This window comes from Pinus tabuliformis, chromosome 2_1 (genome assembly GCF_031772625.1).
Source record: "Pinus tabuliformis cultivar Carrire ecotype Pingquan chromosome 2_1, CPIR1, whole genome shotgun sequence".
In the NCBI taxonomy this organism is placed as follows: domain Eukaryota; kingdom Viridiplantae; phylum Streptophyta; class Pinopsida; order Pinales; family Pinaceae; genus Pinus; species Pinus tabuliformis.
The window spans coordinates 420,272,967-420,280,429 of NC_142299.1; positions in this window are offsets into that span (position 1 = coordinate 420,272,967).

Genomic DNA, 7,463 nt, shown 5'->3' on the forward strand with positions numbered 1-7,463 from the left:
AACAATTCCCCCTAAAGATTTCTTGACCCAATTTTTTTTGGCATTCTCGTGGAGACAATCTTCCCTAATATGTCCATAAGAGTGACATCCCACACATTTAGATGGAAAATCCTCATAATCAAGATCATTTTTACATTAGGTATTGGAGCCAACCTGAATTGAGATGGAGTCTGGAAGTACAAAAGTCATATTTACTCCCACAAGGATCCTTGCAATAGCCATGTATCACGTTGTTTTGTAAGATGTGTCCATTTCATAAAAGAAACCAAAGATGTTTCCAATCTCTTGAAAAACTTATTCCATGTAGAAATGTAATGGAATAGTCAGGAGGGAAACCCAAATGGGAATCACCAAGAGCCTTTTAGTTCTGGCATCAATATCGACCGACCATTTTTTCAGAAATAAAGTCTATGTTCTCCATTTCCAACAACGTTAAAGGAGATTTTTCACATCTTCCTTTGATTCCGTGAGCCATCCCATCCAACCTTTGGCCAAGATAAGGTAGCAAGGAAAGTATCCAAAAATAAGAGAGAAGTGCTTACTCATCCAATTTTTCATAATTGTTATGACCATCTTTTTATTGGCAAAATGTCCGACCACAACAGTCTCCTCCATTTTTGCAATGTCATTTGGCTTAACTCTAGATCCCAGGTCTAGGTTAGGTTCCTCCATTTTTCACTTAATGCATTTTTTGCTAGGTTTTGAAGCCTCCTTTACTTCCAGCTAGGGAGATGATGATCAGTTAGAATGTGAAAAATCCCCACTTTGTATTTCCCACGTGAAGAGTTCGCACAAAAAATCGAAAGGAGAAGGAGGGTGTCGTAGGTAGTTATTGACGTGAAAGTGGGGAGAGTAGATGGTTCTACCAATTTCGAGACAACTTGAGGAAAGATTGCGAATGGCGAAAGAGCAAGGTCCAACTCTACGAAAGAAACAAGTAAAGTTAGATCTAGAGTAAGGTGGGGAGAGTGGGGGCCCTCTGTCCAAGAGGGAATGGAGGAAAGAGGAGGGCTAACAGGATCACAACTGGAAGTGCATGTGATGAGAATAAGAGGCGTGGGGTCAACGAAGAGAGTTGTACCAGGAGGAGAGTGCAAACTTGTAATAGGGGTCTTCCTAGGTATTGACAAGTGTAAGAGTGACGCATAAACTCCTGAATGGGACCAAATTTGGAGGCCCTCATATAGGTCCTCCGAATAATCAATCAATTCTTCCTCCATAAGTTCCAACATAGCTCTATAAACGTGAATGAAGAGGAGGACGAACTCGCTATAGTAGTCTCCTAATCCAACGAGGAAAACCCTAGTTCACATATATTCAGAGTCACAAAACTTGTACCTGAGAGTCCACCCAACTTCCAATTTTAAATATTACTTATATTAAATAAATGTAAATTATAATAAAAATTTCCATTTTCCCATACAATCTAAACTTACTAAAAATATTCAATGTAATTTATACATTCTATATTATATAATAATTCCTAATTAAATAGATAGATTAAATGCATTCTCCTTTCATTAATCAAAATATAGATAGTATTATAAGCAACATTACATTGATCAAAATATCAATAGTATTATCAGCAACATTAAATGGTATTATCCAAAATTAATTTCCAAAGCATCAATAGAAACATATTGGTTGGTGTTAGAGTTTATACATGATCTCTTTAATAATGATTTCCAACAAATGGAATATGACAAAAACTAAAACTGTAAAAGAAATAATTACATTGTCTAAATAAGTGCTATTGCAGTAGTGTTGTTTCTGATGACTCTGGAAAAGTTTATATTCACTGCAGAATCTGCCTTAACCATATACATGGGCTTCTCTCAGCGTTGTTCCATATTCGTTTGATATTTTTACAAGATTTGCATGGACCTTGGACACCCAATGAATGGTACATGAAGGGATGCTAGTTAACTGGTGCTATCAAATGGTAAGAGGTGTAAATGTTAGTTAGAATGCAAGAATCTAAAACATATTATTGACTACCAAATAGTAAGAGATGTGAATGTTTTTTCAATTGGTGATGTTCTTAACGATTAGAGATTAAGATCTTAAATATATTTAAGTTAATATAATATTTTATTGTAATTACGATATTTTTAGATTAAATATTATTAATTTAGATAATATATTTAGAAAAATATTGTTAATTATTATTATTATTATTATTATTATTATTTTTATTTAAAATGAATGAAAATTTTTTATACTATCAATTTATTTATTTATTTTTATTTAAGTAAATAGAAACTTGTCATACTCATATCATTATATGATAAGTTTTATAGAACATAATTAGATTAGGAAATTAATATGATGAAATTATTTAAAATTTGTATTTTCATGAAAACACTATTTTTTAATATGAATTGGTAATTTTTTTCTCATTTAATAAACTGTGTTTAAAAACACTTGTGCTGTCATCACTTTTACACTTAACTTTACTTTCACACAATCATAAATAATAAATAAATTTACCCAATTTCCTTATACATGGACACTAGAGTTACAAATTCTACTATCAAAATTAATTCCACCTGTTTTATACCCACTACAAAAAGCCAATTGAAATTGTATGTCATATATTATTAAACCATGCCAAAAGAATTAAATTAAAAGTACTATCCAGGATGCTAGCGATTATACCTTGGTTTAAAGTTAAGTCTGCATACTGAAGACATGGCATATCCAAGTGTTTGATGCAATTATTTTGTTAAATATCCTCAATTGTGTGAAAGTTTTAAGGAATTTTTAAGTTTCTATAATTCAGATACTGTGCGAGAGAAATCACAATTAGTTGCTACTTATGGAGATTTTCTGTGCGAGAGATTGACTTTGAATTTTTCAAAGTCATTTTGATTCCTAAATATTAATATTGGAGTTTTGACGAGTTAACTAAATCTATTTAAAAGAAATATAAATTACATTTTTGAATGAGATTTCACTTTACTCTTAATTTTAAGTATAGGAAATGAAATTGCACTTTACTCTTAATTTTAAGTATAGGAAATGAAATTGCATGAGTAATTTGGCCCGAGGAAAAAAAACCAAAAAATTTACTTTTGCCTCAAATCCCAAGTGTGTGTTATTAGGAATAAATTCAAATAAACATAATTTGTTTTCCATTAATGTGATTAATACAAAGTCATAGGTGCCAAAGTCATAGTCATATATAAGGTGATGTTTTTTCATGTTTGTTTTTGGGTTTGATGGATGTAGATTTGAAATTCTAATCACATAGTTTACACAATACTTCATAACAAAGTTTTTGCTAATTTATTGTAAAATTGATTTCGTTCAATGTTAATATGATTGTGAAAAGCTTTTTGAGCCGAGACTCATTTTACAACCCAATATGAATGTGATGTGTAAGAATGTCCGTGCTCAACTTGGAGTTAACATGTGTCCTAATAGGTGTGCCTCTTAAAGTCCATTGTGAAGGCGATATGTAAGTATGCCCGTGTTCAACTTGGAGTTGACACATGTCCCTCTTAAAATAAAATAAAAGTAAAATATTCACTAAATAGAAAAGCAATGTCAACTCTAATAAAAAAGAAAAAAAATATGCTATGCATGTTTAATTAATTGTCTATATGACCTTATATAATTTCATGTAAAATAATTAAAACTAAAAAATGTAAGTGAATAAGATGTTTAAACCTTGTACTTTTCAAAAATATTTTGACGCATTATTTTAAGATCTGTGTTAAATAACTTATGTAAATATCAACTTCATATATATATCTATATGTAGAAAATAATGCTAAAAGAAAATAGTTTAATGTTGTATATAATAAAATATGCAATGTAAGTTATGAATAACATATTTTAATATAAATTAATATTGACCTATACTTAAAAATATATAGCATTTAAGAATACAATTTAAACAATAAAAAATTACATATTACTTTTTGCACTTTAAAATAAGTTTTCACATGTAGAAATTTGATCTCTTTCGACTCTTGTTAAATCGGTGCTTAAGATAAATATATACTGGTCCTAATTCCAATGATCATATTGTTTAGAAGTTGTTGTTACATGCTTGGTTGATTACTCTATTGTATTTGCTTTTTTTTTATTAATTGTGAAAAAAATAACATAGCCCTGTTTTCAGAGTTAATGTGCTTAGTCGAAAAATAGAGTGGAGGAATCTCTTGTTGGAGATTTAATCCAAAAAATAAAAATGAAAACTTAGATCCATGAACTCTAAGTATGTAAAAAGGGTTTCCAAGAAACAATAAATGAGTCTGTGAAAGCTTGATTGAGATACCATCAACAGAATTTCATAAACAATAACAGAGCCAATGAACTTGTTACCTCGATGAACTGATCTCGCACAGGAAGAGACTCTGCAATTTCTGAGGGTCACACTGCACCAACGACAATAGGGAATTCTTTTTTTAGTAAGATGAAGTTGTTAGCATTGTAAGCATATCTAGAATAAAGTAAATTTTTGAATAATAAGCGATGATATGGATGATAGGTGACTTTAACTGTCCTAAACCTTTGGATAAATCACAAAAAAAAATATAATAAATAAAAACATGACAAGGGCCAGTGAAACATAAAATCTAAACAGGAATGACTAAGAAAAATGCAACACAGTTTTGAAAATAAAGGATAAATAAAAATTCAAAACACATTTGAAAAGAGATCTGAATATTAAATGAGGAAATTCTTGGAAAGAACTAGTATTATTTGGAATTATCTCCCGGTATAAGGATAACATGAGAGATTGTGTATAGACCATTACAAGAAGAGGATTTTTATACAAGTTAGAACCTCAAAAGTTACGCACTTGGATATAGCATGCCAAAATGGTTTGCAACGTCAACTAATTTGATCTTGGTCGATGGCCCCTGCATATGATGTGTATTCTTTTATGGTTTCACTGGAATTGGGATGTTTTGCTCTGGTAAGGGCCTAGGTTAGAGCTTTACCAAGCCATCATAGAAAATTTCCATGAGTGTTTCATCTTAAGCAAAGCGGTGTGAGTCCCTAGATTCTATACCAAAGTGAAAGATGCAAATAATAAATTTTATGTTCTTTGTGACTCCCCTCGGATCTGTCTGCATGGACTACCACATATAAGTAAATGGTGATCATGGGGTAGTGGGAATGTGTCACTTGATGAACATGCATCTTTTTAGGAGTTCCCAATTTTAACACCCAGCATGTGTGTATACATACGTGTTGGAGCAATCAGTGCACAACAAAAAACCAGAGACAACAACAGCATAAAAGCATACACAAAAGACACAGAAGATTAACGTGGTTCACCCAACTATTCTGGGCTACGTCCACCAAACATAGGCATCAGCAATCTTTATTATCAAAACAGGAGATTACAAGAGAATCAATTTCCTCTCAAAATGCTCACACCAATCCGTATGGACACCTGCTTTATAGCCAAGAGAATCTAACTGCCTCATAAATCCTCTTACAACAGATATAGGCTGCATTAACTCTCTCCCAACAAAATAGAGCTAATATAGCAACTCAATCTTATTGTTGTCACCTACTGAGATTTTTTCCTATTTTAATAAAACTGAAAATCTCAACAATCTCCACCTTGACAACAATTAGCCTAATGCCCTGTTTCTTTATTATTTATTTTTTCTGCAAGCCAAGAGAAGCCAAACACCAACGCAGCTTCTTTAACAAAACTGGTCTCCTGAACATGTCTACACAATTTTCCTTTGTATGCACCTTTTCAAGAGAGACTCCCCTTTCAGTGATAACCCGTCTTACAAAATGGTACTTTATTGGAATATGCTTTGATTTACTATGATAGGCCGGATTCTTAGCCAAATGTATTGCACTTTGACTATCACAAAGTAACTTGATGTTGTCCTGTAACCTACCAAACTCACCAAGCAAACCTCTCAGCCAAACCGCTTCTTTGCAAGCATGCGAAGCAGCAATGTATTCTGCTTCAGTAGTGGATAAAGCAACAATGTTTTGTAGCTTTGACATCCAGCTAATAGCTCCACCTGCAAGAGTAAAGACATACCCTGAAGTTGACCTTCTCTTATCTAAATCACCTGCAAAATCAGAATCAACATACCCGCAAACAGATTCACTACTCTTATTGTAAGTAATACAATAACTACTTGTGCCTCTCAAATACTGAAGCACCCATTTCATTGCTAACCAGTGTTCTTTACCCGGATTTGCCATATACCTGTTGACAACCCCAACTGCATGTGAAATATCTGGTCGAGTACAAACCATCGCATACATCAAACATCCTACTACATTGGCATATGGAATTCGAGACATATATTCCTTTTCTTCATCTGTATTAGGACATAAACTGGAAGAAAGCTTAAAATGGTAAGCTAAAGGGACTGTCACAGGCTTCACATTGTTCATACCAAACCTCACAAGTATTTTCTCAATATACTTTTGTTGTGATAGCCACAGCTTACCATTGCTTCTGTCTCTGAAAATCTCCATGTAAAAATGCGGTCTTAACATCTAGTTGCTGTAATTCTAAATCAAGCAAAGCAACTAACGCTAACACAATTCTATTTGAAACTATTTTAACAACTGGTGAAAAAATCTCATGAAAGTCAATGCCTGCTTTCTGAGAAAACCCTTTTGCAACCAGCCTCGCTTTGTATCTGTCCTCTGTATCATTCACACCCCGTTTCAACTTGAAAACCCATTTACATCCCACATTTTTCCTACCTTTGGGAAGTTCAACCAGATCCCATGTGCCATTCTTACCTAAGGCCATCATTTCGTCCTTCATAGCTGCTTTCCATTTGTCACTTTTCGAACCTTCTATAGCTTCCTGATAGCGCAGAGATTCATCATCATTAGCGGTAAATGCAACTGAAGTGACATAATCATCATACCTTTTTGGAGGACTTTTGATCCTTGTAGACCTCCTTAAGGATGTTTCTGGTGCTTCCACAATTGGCTGACTACCATCTGTAGGAACTTCTTCATGATCACCATCTGAGACTTGTTCATGACCTACATTTGAACCCTGTTCATAATATGATTCTGAAACCTGTTCATGACTAGAATCTGAACTATGGTCATCATGATTATCATTAGAAGTGCTGTCAAACTGAATGTGCTGAAAATCAGATACATCATCTTGTTTCAATTTATTATCTACATCTAACTGTACAAGAGAGGATTCATCAAACTTTACATCTCTGTTGATGATGATTTTGCGGGTATTAGGATCCCATAATCTAAATCCCTTTGTTCCATCACCATACCCAACAAAGATATACCTTTTTGATTTTGGATCTAATTTAGTTCGCTGATGTTTAGGCACTAGAGCATATGCATCACAACCAAACACTCTGAGTTTAGAATAATCACAAGGGTGACCTTTCCATACCTCTTGAGGAATCTTGCAACCTATCGCTATCGAAGGTGACCGATTTATCACATAACAAGTTGTAGCCACCGCTTCTGTCCATAAC